Source organism: Azolla caroliniana, unplaced genomic scaffold, assembly GCF_043228905.1.
Source record: "Azolla caroliniana isolate FFs.n. ecotype wild unplaced genomic scaffold, voAzoCaro1.0.p SCAF_11, whole genome shotgun sequence".
Lineage (NCBI taxonomy): Eukaryota > Viridiplantae > Streptophyta > Polypodiopsida > Salviniales > Salviniaceae > Azolla > Azolla caroliniana.
In genome coordinates this window covers 5738199-5754881 of record NW_028230446.1, presented here as the reverse complement: position 1 = coordinate 5754881, position 16683 = coordinate 5738199, and positions in this window count along the sequence as shown.

The window sequence follows — 16683 nt, the reverse complement described above, 5'->3', positions numbered from 1 at the left end:
TTTTTTTATGTTGTTTCATCTACACATTGTTTTCCTTTGACATGCAAGATGTCTTGTAAGATATGAGTTGTAAATGATTCCTTTATACATTCTTAACTAATGGAAGTACATTATGTGGTGTTTTGGAGTTGTTTTTTTTATGTTGTTTCATCTACACATTGTTTTCCTTTGACATGCAAGATGTCTTGTAAGATATGAGTTGTAAATGATTCCTTTATACATTCTTTGACATGCAAGATGTCTTGTAAAGTTGGGGTTTTTTATGTGGAGGTATAGGGTTCAAATCTTGCCCTATGCATGTAATAAATATTTTATTAATATTTTATTTTATTTATTATACGTACTTTAAATCGGATATTGTATTTTACATATTTCACGTAGTGTGTGATTCACACTACGACAATGCGTCAGGAAATGGTTTGTACTTACTTTTCTTGCGTTGTGTGCATGCTTCTTAAATACTTAAGTTAGTGGGTTCCTTTTTTCGAGTAGGTGGGGTAGTTACCGTAATTTGGGCGATGTGCCCCAGTGAACCTCCATTTCAGCTTATCTTGGGTGGCATATTAATGGATTAGGTGGTGTATGGCCAATATATGGATTTAAGATGTCCACACCTTTTCGGTTGGCATTCGGGTTCACGACGCTATGCAGCTTATCATCCCAGTTGATGCGATTTTCGTTTACAATTTTCTTTAGGATGGTCTGCAACGTTTTATTTGTGGACTCGGCCAGGCCATTGGCTTGCGGATAATGTAGTGTGCTTTTCTTATGGACCACCACATAGTGTGTCGTGAGTTCCCAAATAATTTTGTTGAGGAAATGTCCCCCTTGGTCGTTGACGAGCTCAATCGGGCAGACGAAACAACACCATAAGTTTTCGTAAATGAATTTTGTTGTTGAAGCACCCATTGTTGAGAGACAAGCTCAACATCGGCCGGATCGGCTGAAGAAGCCGAGGACCGGATCGGTTGGGACCGATCGGTTAGGCCGAGTGCGTAAATCGGGAGGTCGTTAGGAAAGATATTCCGTGAGGAATATATTTGGGAGTTAGTGTAGGAGCTCTTAATGAGCATTGAAGTACTGTCAGTACTTCGGTCAGTCCTTCTAGGACTTGTATAAAAGTGCTCATTGAGCACGTCTTATGTACACACAGAGATAGAGTATTATTGTGAAATATAGTTTTTTGTGTTTCTCTCTGTCTCTCCCGCGTATACCGTGTAAGTCCAAGCTCTCCATTAAACCTGTGTTTCCTTCCTCTATTCTGTCTTCATACCTGCTTCCGCACGCTACTTTCTACATGGTATCAGAGCGCGAGGGTTGAGAACCTCTCTGTAGCCGACACAGCTTGACGAAGAAGAACAAGAAGAACGATGGATAGAGGCATGGTAAGCTTGCTTCCAACAGAGAAGCTCGACAGAACCAACTATGCATCTTGGTCCTACAAGATGCACCAGTACTTGCTCGGGCACGGCTATTGGAGTTATGTCGAAGGAGCTAATGACATGGCACCCGAATCGACACACAGAGACTTCCCGTCATGGGAGCAATCGGCGAGCAGGGTATTATACTGCTTCGCGTCGTGTGTGGGCGAACAACTATTGAGCTATGTTCGGGATGCAAAGACGCCGAAGGGTGCGTGGGAAAATTTGAAGAAGATTTTCGCCGCGAGCACCATAGCCAGGAAGCTTCAGCTCCGACAAGAGTTGAGCAACCTACGACAACGCGACTTGTCGGTGGCGGACTATACCTCAAAGATCAAGGATATCTGCGACTCCCTCGCCTCCATAGAGGTGAACATCGAGGAGAGCGAGATGGTCCAGATCTGTCTCGGAGGTTTGGCGTCGAAGTTCGGAGCGTTCCGAACGGCTGTGTGTACCCGGGAGAATACACCATCCTTTTTCGACTTACAGTCGATGCTCCTGGTAGAGGAGAACCACGCGGGTGCGTCTACAAGCACGCACACCGACAACGGAATGTTGTACACGGAGGGAGATAGGCCCCGTGGACGTGGAGGATGAGGCGAGTCGGCACGCAATGGAGGCGACCGACGAGATCAAGAAAGAAGTCACCGAAGTGATGCCGACAGCAACTCCGGACCCTCCGGAAACAGGGGGAGTCGAAGCGATGAGAACCGACAAGGGAAGGCCATCGCGGAGTGCTGGTACTGTGGCAAGAAAGGCAACAGGGAAAGTGAGTGCTGGAAGAAGCGCGCCGATTCAAGAAAGAAGGCACCGAAGTGATGCCGACAGCAACTCCGGACCCTCCGGAAACAGGGGGAGTCGAAGCGATGAGAACCGACAAGGGAAGGCCATCGCGGAGTGCTGGTACTGTGGCAAGAAAGGCAACAGGGAAAGTGAGTGCTGGAAGAAGCGCGCCGATTCCGAGAGAACTGGTTCCGGGAACGGCTCCAGACATACCCACAAGGGAAATCGGCAGCGATCGCACTACGCTGAAGACTTCGGTAGAGCCGGAGAAGGGTCTATCTTCGTGACGAGACACGAAGCAAACTCAATGAAACAGAGCACCCCAAGATCGGACGAGGTGTGGTACGTAGACTCCGGCGCGTCAAACCACATGACGAGCCATAAGGAGTGGTTCTCGTACCTTGAAAAACCGATACAACCTGGAGTAGTCGCAATAGGAGACGACACTCCGCATCCGATCGCGAATGTCGGAGAAGTTCCCCTTAGCCATGTCGGGCAGAAAGGGAAACTCAAGAACGTGCTGCACGTTCCGACAATCACGAAGAACTTGGTCTCGGTCGGACAGATCGTCGACCAAGGGATGGAGGTTTGGTTTACACACCACGGGTGCTTCATTGAGGAAGAAGGCCGTGTGATTGCGCAAGGGCGCAGAGACGGGAGGTTGTTCATCCTCGACTCCATTGACGGCGGCACCGCAATGTTCGCGAAGGGACAAAAGACTAAGTCGGACATCGACTTGTGGCACAAGCGGATAGGCCACGTCAACTACCAGCGGCTTCAAGATCTGCAAACGAAACAGGTAGTGTTCGGTTTGCCCAAATTTAGTGGCCGAAAGGCACAAATTTGTGAAGCCTGCCAGCTCAGGAAGCAACACCGACTTCCCTTCCCCAACGAGCGAAACCGGAGCCGGAACAAGCTCGACCTTATACACTCCGATGTATGGGGGCCGACACAAAACATTAGTCTTGGCGGGAGCCGATATTTCGTCTCCTTCATCGACGACCACACGCGGCACACGTGGATCTACCTCATTAAGAGGAAGAGCGAAGTCTTCGACTGTTTCCGGGACCTCAAAGGGTTCGTGGAATCCGAAACGGGATGGAAGATCAAGTGTCTGCGGTCGGATGGCGGGAAAGAGTACTTTTCCGGTCAATTCAACGGTTATCTACAACAAATGGGAATTAGGCGCGAATTCAATTGTAGATACACGCCAGAGCAGAACGGCGTGGCCGAGAGGAAGAGTCGGTCGATTGTGGAAGCGGCACGGGCAATGCTGGAGGAGAAGAGCTTGCCCAAGTTCTACTAGGCCGAGGCGGTAAGGACCGCGGTATACATCTAGAACCGGATCGGAGACAAAGTGTCGGCGCACGAGCTATATTTCGGAACGAAGCCGAACTTGCGACACTTGAGGGTGTTCGGTAGCATTGCGTATGTGCATGTACCGAAGGAGAAAAGGAGGAAGCTGGACGCAAGGCCGAGAAGTGCATCTTGGTCAGTTACTCGGAGAAGCAGAAGGGTTATAAGTGCTATAACCCTCGCACCAAACAAGCGCGTGTCAGCCGCGACGTTGTGTTTGACGAGTCCACGTCCTGGTACCTGCACCCGACTACGAACCTCGACTCCAATCCGAGCTCTGACGATGAGGTCAGCGAGGCCGAGATGCCTCCGGATGAGCCCGAAATCGAGACCCGCGAAGAGATTCCGATTTCACTCCGGTTAAGTGGACCGATTGGACAACTGAGTCGGTACGACCAGTCCGATGAAGAGCCGGCGAGTAGTGGAGACTCGGCCATGCATTCCCCGCGCAGGAAGCCGAGGAGACGGCTTACGCGGAAAGAGAAAGGGAAGAAAAAGGTGTCGGATTCCGACACGGAAAGGAACGAGTCAGACCGACGCGAGTCCGACTCCGAGGGAACCGGTGACGGGTTTTTAAAGGTGAAGACCGCGTCGACCGAGAAGGCCTCGACATCGGCTGATGTGAGATTACGCCGATCTACCCGCCAGAAGAACCCTGTTTTGCGGTTCGGATACAACGAGTACATGGCGTATCATTATGCGTACATGACCCGTGTAGCGGAAGTGCGTGAGCCGGAGAGCTACGCAGAAGCGGCTAAAGACGCGAATTGGCGTGCCGCAATGGAGGAAGAGATGCACGCATTGGCGGAGAACGAGACCTGGGACCTGGTTGACGCACCAAAAGGGGTAAAACCGATCGGGTGTAGGTGGGTGTACAAGGTCAAGTACAACACCGATGGCTCGGTCAACTGGTACAAGGCTCGGCTAGTGGCAAAGGGCTACGTGTAGAAACACGGCATCGACTACGATGAGACGTTTGTGCCGGTCGCGAAAATGACGACCGTCCCTGTTTTGCTCGTAGTAGCCGCGGCCAAGGGGTGGCACCTACATCAGATGGATGTAAAGAATGCGTTCCTGCAAGGTGACCTTGAGGAACAGGTGTACATAGTACAACCCCTCGGATTTCACTCTGGAACGAACTCCTCGGCAATATGCCGACTGAAGAAGTCCCTTTACGGACTGAAGCAAGCCCCGCGTGCCTGGAACGCGAAGATCACGCAACAACTGCGTCGGTTGGGCTTCGTCACGTCAAAATCGGACTCTTCCCTGTTCATCCGGAAAGGTCGACTCGGACCGGTTAGTATTTTACTGTATGTTGATGACTTGGTCATCACCGGTGCCGACCTAGGTGAAATCGACCGCGTGAAGCTCCAGCTTGCGGCATCGTTCGACATGAAGGATCTGGGGGACCTTCATTACTTCCTCGGGATCGAAGTGATCCGTACCCCCGAAGGCATATTGATCAGCCAACGTCATTACGTGCTGGGTATGCTCTTCAAACTCGGGATGGCCGACTGTAAGTCCGTATCGACTCCTCTGGACAGAACCATCAAGCTTCGTCCCGATACGGGAAAGGTATGCGACCCAACGAGGTTCCGACAAATTGTCGGAAGCCTCATATACTTGACCATCACCCGACCCGACCTCAGTTATCCGGTCAGAGTGATCAGTCAGTTCATGGCGCGACCTACCGAGGAGCACCTTCAGTGTGCGCAACACATACTTCGGTATTTCAACGGCACTAAGGACCGGGGACTGCTATATCAGACCGGTGCAGCCGCGCAGTTAGTCGGCTACACCGATGCTGATTGGGCTGGCAACGCCGCCGATCGCCGATCCACGTCCGGATACGCTTTCTCCCTCGGGAGTGCCGTGATCGCGTGGAGCAGTAAGAAGCAGCCGACAGTTGCCCTGTCGAGCACCGAAGCTGAGTACCGAGGAGCGGCTGTCGCGACATGCGAAGCCATATGGTTGAAGCGGCTACTTAAGGACCTGCAAGAGGAGGTGTCAGATCCGACAACGATCTACTGCGACAACCTCAGCAGCATCCAACTCGCGAAAAACCCTGTTTTCCACGCACGGACCAAGCACATTGAGGTGCACTACCACTTCGTCCGTGAGCGTGTCCTTTCCGGTGAAGTCGAACTTCAGTACGTTCCGACGGATCGGTAGGTTGCCGACATCTTCACCAAGCCTCTTGGTCTGGACAAGTTGCGGCAATTCTCGGGTGCGCTCGGGTTGCGTCACCTTGATGTGCCGAACTTGAGGGGGAGAATAGTCGCGAACGACCAAGCAAGGCAGTAGGAAAGGAGCGGTGACCATGACACCGAGTCGGTTGACTCATTTGTTGACTCGGTTGAAGACGGATCGGCTGAAGAAGCCGAGGGCGGACCCACGGAAAAGTCCGAAAGCAGACAGAAGGGGAGCAGCCGAAGGAAAGAGCCGAAGCCAACCACGGATAGAGGAGATGACGCCATCAAGGGCGAGAAAACCGAAGACGAGTTGGAGACAGCCAACTCGGACGAGAGCAAAAACCGATCGGAGGTAGCCGAGTTGGTTCGGATGTTTGATTCAGACGGGCTGAATCAACCGAGGCCCAAGCGGAAGAAAAGGCAGCAGAAGAAGCGTCAACACCGCAACAACAGAAGAGCTGATGAGGGCCGCATGAGCAGACAAGCCGACCAGAAGGGTCGAAGCGCGCGGAGTCGAACAGGTCGAGGAGCGCGAGCGAGGCGAGAAGCCAGGAGGAACCGGTGCTGTGAAGATCCCGAAGAGCCTCAAGTTGAGCTTGAGAGGGAGTGTTGAGAGACAAGCTCAACATCGGCCAGATCGGCTGAAGAAGCCGAGGACCGGATCGGCTGGGACCGATCGGTTAGGCCGAGTGCGGAAACCGGGAGGTCGTTAGGAAAGATATTCCGTGAGGGATATATTTGGGAGTTAGTGTAGGAGCTCTTAATGAGCATTGAAGTACTGTCAGTACTTCGGTCAGTCCTTCTAGGACTTGTATAAAAGTGCTCACTGAGGACGTCTTATGTACACACAGAGATTGAGTATTATTGTGAAATATAGTTTTTTGTGTTTCTCTCTGTCTCTCCCGCGTATACCGTGTAAGTCCAAGCTCTCCATTAAACCTGTGTTTCCTTCCTCTGTTCTATCTTCATACCTGCTTCCGCACGCTACTTTCTACAATTTTAGAATAGAGTTTTATGTTCTGCGCTCTCTCTATCTCTCCCGTGTATGCTAAATATTCTCAAGCTTCCATTGAACCTGTGTTTTCTATTCTCTGTTGATGCCCGGTTAAACTGGTTTTGTCAAGCTTCCACACGCTAACTTTTACATGGTATCAGAGCGCGAGGGTTGAGACTCCTTTGGAGCCGAGAAACGCTTTCGAAGACAAACCCTAACCCCTGGTGAAGAACAGTAGAGAACCGAAATGGACAAAGGTATGCAATGTTTGCTTCCCACATAAAAGCTCGACCAGAGCAACTATGCATCCTAGTCATATAAAATGCACCAGTACTTGATGGGGCATGGATATTGGAGCTATGTGGAAGGAACCAACGAGGTAGCACCGGAGCCGGCACACAAAGACTTCCCGGCATGGGAGGAAGGAGTGACCCAAGTAATGTATTGCCTTGCATTTGGTGTGCACGATCAAATGCTCGACTACATCAAGGATGCAAAAACGCGAAAGGAGGCCTAAGAAAATCTACGGAAGATTTTCGCCACAAGTACCAAAGCTCGTAAGTTGCAGCTCCAGTAAGAGCTGAACAACATCTGGCAAAGAGATATATCGGTTACGGGCTACACCACCAAGATTAAGGAGATTTGTGATGCACTCAGATCCATCAACATAACGGTGGAAGAAGAAGAATGGTCCAGATCTGTCTTGGTGGTCTAGCACAACGGTACAGGCCAATCCGGACGGCAATTTTCCCTTGAGAGAAGCCACCGTCCTTCTTCGACTTACAATCCATGTTGCTGGTCAACTCAATTAGACAACTGACGGGAACACAACGTTCCTTATGCGCAACGCTCGGCCACAACCGAGCTTCTTCTCATACACAGAAACAAGGGAAATAGAACACGACACAAAGAAGAGAAATGGTACACAGGAGGTTAACGTGGAAAACCCCAAACTAAGGGAAAAAACCACGGCAGCCCACAGGCTGCAAACTGTCACTATGTATGAATGTACAAAACAGTGAGTACACGGAGGCAACGACCTCGGGCTCACGATCTTCGCCACAGGCGGCGGTTACAACAGAGGCAACGACCTCGTTCTCTCTCTCTCTCTCTGTACAGTTACGCGCTCTCTCTTCTTCTTGCACCAACAAGGAAGAATGACAACGACCTACATAATATTAGTTTTCCCTAAGTCATATTTATACTAATATGACTTTTCGGCTATTTACAAATGTAGCCTCGATGGGCTCTCAGAAACATATTTACGAATATGTCTCTTCATCCGGTTCATACCGGGCCTGCACCATCTGTCTCTCCATAGCCGGGTACTCCTCATCTGGTTCATACCGGGCCTGCACCATCCGGCTCTCCATAGCCGGGTACTCCTCATCCGGTTCATACCGGGCCTGTATCATCCGGCTCTCCGTAGCCGGGTACTCCTCATCCGGTTCATACCGGGCCTGTATCATCCGGCTCTCCGTAGCCGGGTACTCCTCATCCGGTTCATACCGGGTCTGCACCATCCGGAGGGACCTGTCTCCCAACAACTCCCCCTTCACTCCGGCATGGGGTTGTTGGGAGCAATGTCGTCAGTGCGGAAGATCAAGAAGCACTCGATTCCTGTTTATTCCCTGTGTATGACAGTTTCTATGTCGTTGCACAGAGAGAGAGAGAGAGAGAGAGAGAGAGAAAGGCACAAAGAAACTTTCTTTCATAAGGCAAATAATACAACAACCAACCTCACAAAGAGGTTACAAGGTCACTATATATAGTGACTGTCTTAGGGCAACTACCCTTTATGCTAATTACATAAATGGCCAAAACGGAATAGTGTGAATACGTCCATTATACACATGTATTCGACACTCCCCCGTAATGGGCGTATACAGGTATAGACTTGGGTTCTCGGACATATCAGCTTTGTTCGGGTCGGCAGGGTCCGAAGGCAGAAGACCGAACTGGTCGGGTCGGAACAGTTGAAGCCGATCATTAAGGAACTGATGTTGGTTGTCGGGAACCATCCTGCTCTGTGTCCGGCTCTAACCGGACTGGTTTGTCGTTACGCCCATCTGATGCCGAAGAGACCGAAAACGGTCTGCCGAAAGACACTTGGTCATTCCATCTGCGACATTGTCGGTTGTGGATATTTTCTCTAGACCGATTTTCCCTGAAATGACGCAGTCCCGAACGAAGTGATATCGAACGTCGATATGTTTGGAGGCGTTATGATGAACCGGATTTTTCGACAGAGCAACAGCACCTTGACTGTCGCTGTAGACAACTGGAGCCGAGTCATGGTCGACTTGTTGAAATGTGTGCGCCAGCCGACCGAGCCACAAAGCTTCTTTTGCTGCGTCGGACGCAGCTACATATTCTGCTTCGGTCGTTGAGGTCGCTGTGCACTCCTGAAGTTTCGACTTCCACGAGATTGCTCCATTGCCGAATTTGAAGCAGTATCCGGTTGTTTATTTCCGACTGTCTATACAGCCGGCGAAATCCGAGTCGGTGTAACCGACTACGCCTGAGGTTCGGTTCGGACCGAAAAGAATGCCATGGTCTTTTGTGCCAGCCAGATATCTGAACACATGCTTGACTGCGTTCCAATGCGATCGGCCAGGATTGTGCATAAATCTGCTAACGACTCCTACGGCATGAGAAATATCAGGCCGTGTCGCGACCATCAGGTACATAAGGGAGCCGACTGCCGGTGCATACGGTACCGACTTCATATCTTCCCCCTCCGGACCGGATGTCGGGCAGTCTCGCTGAGAGAGCCGAAGATTCATGGGGAGCGGGGTTGAAGCAGATTTGGCTGATTGCATGTTGAAGCGTTCCAAGACACGTCCGATGTAGTCGGTCTGAGACAAAAAAAGATGTCGTTTATCGCGATGGCGACTAATCTTCATGCCGAGTATGTGTCGTGCCGGACCGAGGTCCTTCATGGCAAACTTCAACCGCAGTTGCCGAACGAGATCGGCAAGTTCGCCCGCGTGGCGTCCAGAAATTAGCATGTCGTCCACGTAAATGATGAGGAAGATGGGTGATCCATCTTGAGCTGTGTTGGTAAAGAGACAATGGTCCTCATCGCTTTTTGAGAAGCCGATCGATTGGATGAAGTCGTCGAACTTCTTGTACCATTGTCGCGGTGCCTGTTTGAGGCCGTATAGACTCTTCCTGAGTCGGCAGACTAGATGTTCTTGGCCAGGTGCCACGAAGCCTTTTGGCTGCTCCATATAAATTTCCTCCTCGAGATCACCATGGAGGAAGGCTGTTTTGACATCTAGCTGAATCAGCTCCAAGTTGTCGGCTGCCACTACGCCGAGCAGAAAACGAAGGGTTGTCATTTTCACCACTGGTGAGAAAATCTCGTCGAAGTCGATGCCATATTCTTGTCGGAAGCCCTTCGCAACTAATCTGGCCTTGTACTTTGGGGTGGTCGAATCAGACGTCTCTTTTAGTCGATAAACCCACTTGCAAGGAAGAGCACGTCGGTTCCTGGGTAATTCGACCAGATCCCAAGTCTTGTTTGCCCGAATGGAGTGCATTTCTGACTCCATCGCCAGATGCCAGGTGGCGGAATCGACAGATGTCGATGCTTCTTCGTAAGACGTCGGTTCGCCGGCGTCGGTGAAGAAAACTCCAGGAGAGTACCTCTCCGGAGGTTGCGACAGTCTCTCGGATCGTCGAGGTATGATTGGACTGGTCGCATCGGGTATCGTGGTCGGATGGTCCGAAAGCGGATTGTTCTGCTGTGCCGAGTCGGAGTTGTCCGAGTCGGTAGTGTAAGGTTCAGCTACCCGTGAAGCTGACCGTGTGTGGAGAGCGGGGCCTTCTTGAAGGGTCGGCACATCGGAAAATGTTACCCTTCGGACTTCGATCGGTTTGTCGACTGATGGATTCATAGCCGACTCGTTGAACACAACGTCCGAACTTCGAACGATTTGTCTGCGTTCGGGGTCCCAGAGTCGGTATCCCATTTCTCCGTCTGATCCATATCCAAGGAAAATGCATTTCCTGGACCGAGGTGCAAGTTTTCGGCGATCATCTTTCGGAATAAGGGCGTACGCCTCGCATCCGAAGATCCTCAGCTTGTCGTAATTCGGCTTACTGCCGATCCATAGTTCCTGAGGAATTTGAAGTCCTAGAGGTCTACTTGGCGACATATTGATTATGTGTACTGCCGTGAGTAGAGCCTCTGCCCAGAAGCCATCCGACAGTCCGGAGTGTTGGAGCATGGAAACTGTCCGTTCTTGGATTGTCCGATTCATTCGTTCTGCAATCCCGTTTTGCTCCGGACTGTGTGGTGCCGTAAGTTCACGTCGGATGCCGCGTTGTCGGCAGAATTTGACGAATTCTTCGGATTTAAACTCTCCCCCGTTGTCGGTTCGAAAGCATTTCAGCTTTCGGTCGGTTTGATTTTCCACCATAGCGAGCCAATCGGTGAAGATCGAGAAGACACGATCTTTGGTGCGAATTGGATAAGCCCACACCTTTCGAGTCGAATCGTCAATAAAACTGACGAAGTAAGAGGCACCGCCTAGAGACTGATGCGGCATTGGGCCACAGACGTCCGAATGGACTAAATCAAGAGGTCTCGTTTCTCTTGGTGCTGATGTCGGGTGTGATGCAGCTGCTTGTTTGCCATACTGGCAATGCTCGCAGAATTGATGGTCGGAGAAGGAGAGTTTTGGGATGTATCCGGCTCTAGATAGATGCGTGATGCCGGCCTTGCTGAGGTGTCCTAATCTTCTGTGCCATAGTGATGACACAGGAATATCCACCAAAAACAGGTTACCCTCTCTGAGCGTAACATGTAACGGATACAGTGAGTGTATCTTGGGTCCTCTAGCAAGCAGGAGGTTCCCCCTGTGGAGTGTCCACCCTCCTGAAGAAAAGCCGGCACGAATGCCGTCTTCATCTAGTTGTCCGACTGAGATCAATGGCCTTGAGAGCTCGGGTACATGTCGGACATTGTGGAGTACAAGTGTAGAGCCACCTGCAAGGTTGAGCTCTACTGTGCCGATTCCGATGATGTCACAGTGTTGTGAGTTGCCGACTCGAACTGAGTCGGAGTGACGGATCGTATATTGCCGAAATTGGGATCGATGAGGAGTCACGTGAAATGACGCACCCGAGTCTAAGAGCCATGTGCTCGATTCTTCAGTCGTGAGTAGAGCTTCTGATCCGACCGGATTTTCGATTGATAGTATATTCGGGTCGTCCGGCAGTACATCAGCTGAGAAGCTGACGTAGTTGATCTCCTCATGCCGGCCACTCTTCTTGTTGTTCTTGTTCTTGAGTGCGCGGCAGTCGGCTTTGATGTGTCCGGGTTTCTTGCAATAGTTGCAGATTCGGTTATCCCGTGACTGGCTCCGTCTTCGCTGATTGTTCGGCGGCCGTGAGGAATCTCTTCCTCGTATGTTCGATCGGTCTGTCGAACCTTGTACTACGTAAGCGTCGTCTGTTGAGTCTTTGGCAAAAGACTTTCTCCGAGCTGCTTCGGTTAGGATTGCGCTCGTGACTTCGGAGTATTTGACAGCCGTGGTTGACGCGTTGCACACGGTTGTGACGAAAGTTTCCCATGATGAGGGAAGGCTACTCATGAGTATCATTGCTCTGAGTTCATCCTCGATTGCCGTCCCCTGTGACGAGATTTGGGAGCTTATGCTTTCGTACTCATTGAGGTGTGCTTGAACCGAGTCGGATTCTTTCATCCGCAAGTTGTAGAGGCGCCGGATCAGAAACATCTTTGTTGCGGCGACCTTCTTTTCGTAAGTGTCCGACAGCGTTTTCCACAGTTCGAATGCTGTCGTACACGATTGCACCGTAAAGTATACCGATTCCGATAGGTGCATCCGAATTGTGGCGCGGACGATTCTGTCCAGCTTCTGCCACTCAATTGGTTTGTATCCTTCTGGAGGTTCTTCATTTTCGATGGGATCGATTTGCCCTTTGACTATGAGATAGTCCTGCATTTGTTCCTTCCAGAAGTTGAAGTTCGATCCATCGAACTTGCGTAGACTCATTTCTGACGAGCCGGATGTTGATGCCATCAAATTCGGTTTCAGTTGACGAAGCTCGGTTCGAAGTTGACTACGAACCTTGTTGGAGTGCAGCCGGTTGGCTCACCCGATATCGTTCTAGTCGGATTTGAAGCCGGGTCGGTTCGGCTTCGGATATATATATTGTTGAACTTGCTCTTGATGACTCTGGTAACTTGAGGGACAGAACCGACTGGTCTTCCCGAATGTTGCCGAGTCGGAGTGAGCCCGGTTCGGTTCGGATATATATGCCGAATACCGATTATTGAAACCGATTATCTGGACCGATTTTGCTTCGGTTGACTGCAGCAGCGAGGGAGACGAATCCAACTGATCCTCCCGAATGTCGATCAGCCAGATGAAGCACGAATTTGGGGTCGTTGTCTTGAGACCGATCTGCACCGAGTGGTTACAACGAGCAGCGAGCAGCGTTCAATGACCTTTTCGTATGCCGTTTAACCGAAAGGAGCACGATCGTGTCAATGTTGTACAAGGGGATTTCACCTCGAGCGGTTACGATCACAAGGGACAGAGTACAACCTGATGGCTTACTCCAAGCAAGATGATCTAACTCGATGAGATGCAAACCTGGTTTTTTTTTCTTCTTCTTCTTCTCTCTTCTTCGAGTGACGCAGGAAACCGAATGCAGAGACGACGGCCGACAGCGGATTGAAGGACCGACTACTGTGGAGGCTCTGATACCAGATGTTGGGAGCAATGTCGTCAGTGCGGAAGATCAAGAAGCACTCGATTCCTGTTTATTCCCTGTGTATGACAGTTTCTATGTCGTTGCACAGAGAGAGAGAGAGAGAGAGAGAGAGAGAAAGGCACAAAGAAACTTTCTTTCATAAGGCAAATAATACAACAACCAACCTCACAAAGAGGTTACAAGGTCACTATATATAGTGACTGTCTTAGGGCAACTACCCTTTATGCTAATTACATAAATGGCCAAAACGGAATAGTGTGAATACGTCCATTATACACATGTATTCGACAGGGGTGTCTTACCAGTCCGATTCTCTTCCGGCATGCATCCAGCTTGTCGGGTGTGAGCACTTTGGTCAGCATATCTGACCCGTTCTCGGCCGTGTGGATCTTCGTCAGTGCGAACTCCTAGTCATCTACTCTTTCCCGGATCCAGTGATACCTCTGCTGGATATGCTTCGTCCGGGAATGGTAGGCCGCATTTTTAGCAAGGTGGATGGCACTTTGACTGTCGCAATAGAGTCGGTATTCCTCTTGCCGTATACCGAGCTCTCCGATGAAGTCCTTCATCCATAAATTTCCTTACCGGCTTCCACAGCCGCCATGTACTCCGCCTCCGTGGTTGACAATGCAACCGTCTTCTGCAGCCTCGACTGCCACGAAACAGCTCCCCCTGCATATGTCATTACATACCCGGATGTAGACCGGCTGGTATCCACATCAGCCGACATGTCCGAATCGGTGAAACCGTCCAGTTGAGGTTTTCCGGAGCCGAATCGGAGACACATATTTGAAGTGCCCTTCAAATACCGGAGTATCCATTTGACTACGTTCCAGTGCTCCTTGCCGGGATTACTCATGAACCGGCTCACCACTCCGACTGCGTATCCTATGTCCGGTCGGGTACACACCATAGTGTACATCAAGCTCCCGACGGCAGAGGCATATGGAATCTTCATCATATCTGCCTTCTCTGCTTTCATCTTCGGGCTTTGCTTGCCGGATAGCTTGCAGTTTGCAGGAAGTGTCGATCCGACCGGTTTTGCTTCTGACATGTTGAACCGGTGCAGCACCTTTGTCACATACTTCTCCTGTGACAGCCATAATTGCTTCACTGACCGGTCCCGAATGATGTGCATCCCCAGCATTTGTCTTGCCGGATCCAAGTCTTTCATTGAGAAGGTCCGGTTGAGAGCCTTCTTCAGCATCCGTATTTTTACTTGGTCTCATCCGACGATCAACATGTCATCCACGTACAGGAGGAGTATCAGGAAGTCCCCTCCTTCGAACTTCTTCACAAACACGCAGTGATCAGCCTGCGTCTTGTGGTACCCTTGATCGGTCATGAAGGAGTCGAACTTCCGGTACCATTGCCAGGGAGCCTGCTTCAGTCCGTACAGGCTCTTCTTCAGCCGGCATACCAGGTGCTCCTTCCCTTTCTCCACGAATCCTTCCGGTTGCTGCATGTAGATCTCCTCTTCGAGGTCACCATGAAAGAATGTCGTCTTCATGTCCAGCTGCTCTACCTCGAGGTCCATGCTTGCTGCTATACTCAGCACCGTTCGGATGGAGGTCATCTTTACTACCGGGGCAAATATCTCGTCGAAGTCCACGCCCTTCTTCTGCTGGAACCCCTTCACCACGATCCTGGCTTTGTATCTCGGGGGATTGCCGGCATCTCCCGGTTTCAACTTGTACACCCACTTGTTTCGGACTGCCCGCTTTCCTTTCGGCAACTCCACCAATTCGTATGTATGGTTCTCATGCAGGGAATCCATCTCGTCCTGCATGGCACTCAACCATTTTCGGCTGTGGGTGTCTTCCTTCGCTTCTTCGAAGCTTTCCGGCTCCCCCCCATCGGTCAGCAAAACATGCTCTGCATCCGGAAATCTCCGGGGCGCCCTTCTCTCTCTGAGACGATATCTACGTCTTCGGGCTTCGGTAACCGGCTCCACCATTTGCTCTTCATCCGAATCCGATTCGGGGTCTTGACCGGTTCCAGTCTCAGCTTCCTCTACTTCTTCTTCTGCCGGTTCGGTATCCTCACCGTAACCGGCTGGTTCCTCGAGTGCTAACCGGTCTCTTGCCGGTTGGGTCTGCTCATCGTAGAGTCTATCCTTACCGGTCGACTCGGAGTTCATTATCTTCTTCTCCAACTCCTAGTCGGCGAGCATCTTGTCCTCCATGAAGATAATATCTCGACTCCGGAATATCTTCTTGTCGACCGGGTCCCACACTCGGTAGCCGAACTCATCGTCACCGTAACCGAGGAATATGCATGGCCGGGTCTTTGGATCTAACTTTCCTCTCCGGTCCTTTGCTACATGCACGTACGCGAGACACCCGAACACCCTCAGATGCTGGTAGGACACTTCCTTACCGGTCCATACTCTCTGTGGTGTGTCTCCGTCCAAGGGTACTGAGGGTGATCTGTTTATCACATATGTCGCTGTCGACAGTGCCTCAGCCCAAAACTTCTTGGGTAGTTTTGCATGCGCTAGCATACTCCGGACCCTCTCCATTATGGTCCGGTTCATCCTCTCGGCCAGTCCGTTTAGTTCCGGCGTCTTCGGCACGGTAAATTCGAACCGGATTCCCTTCGAGCGGCAGTACTCCTCAAACTGCCCCCGGTACTCTCCTCCGTTATCTGCTCGAACCGCCTTCAGCTTCCGACCGGTTTCTCTTTCCACTCTCACGTGGAGCTCTTTGAAGACGGATAACACCTGATCCTTTGTCTTCAACGGTGTGGCCCACAGCTTCCGGCTGTGGTCATCTATGAACGTCACGAAGTACTGCGCTCCGGCATGTGACTTCGTGTCTACTTGACACACATCCGTATGCACCAACTCCAGTGGTGCATTACGTCTCATCGGTGGCCTTGGTCGGAAAGAGGTCCGGTTCTACTTACCAGCCAAACAATCAGTGCACTTCTCTAAGTGCACGTTCTTCACTGGAATGAGGTTGTCGTCTCCAAGCCTCTTCATCCCCTTCTCACTCATGTGACACAGCCTCTTGTGCCACAGCTCACCGGTAGTGTCGGATGCCACGTTCACTTCTTCCGGGCATAACCGGGCATTCATCAGGTACAACGTGTTTACCTTCCGGGCCCGAGCCACAATCAGGCTCCCTTTGCTGAACTTCATGTCCCCGTTCCGGATGCTACCCGTGTAGCCTTCATCATCTAGCCG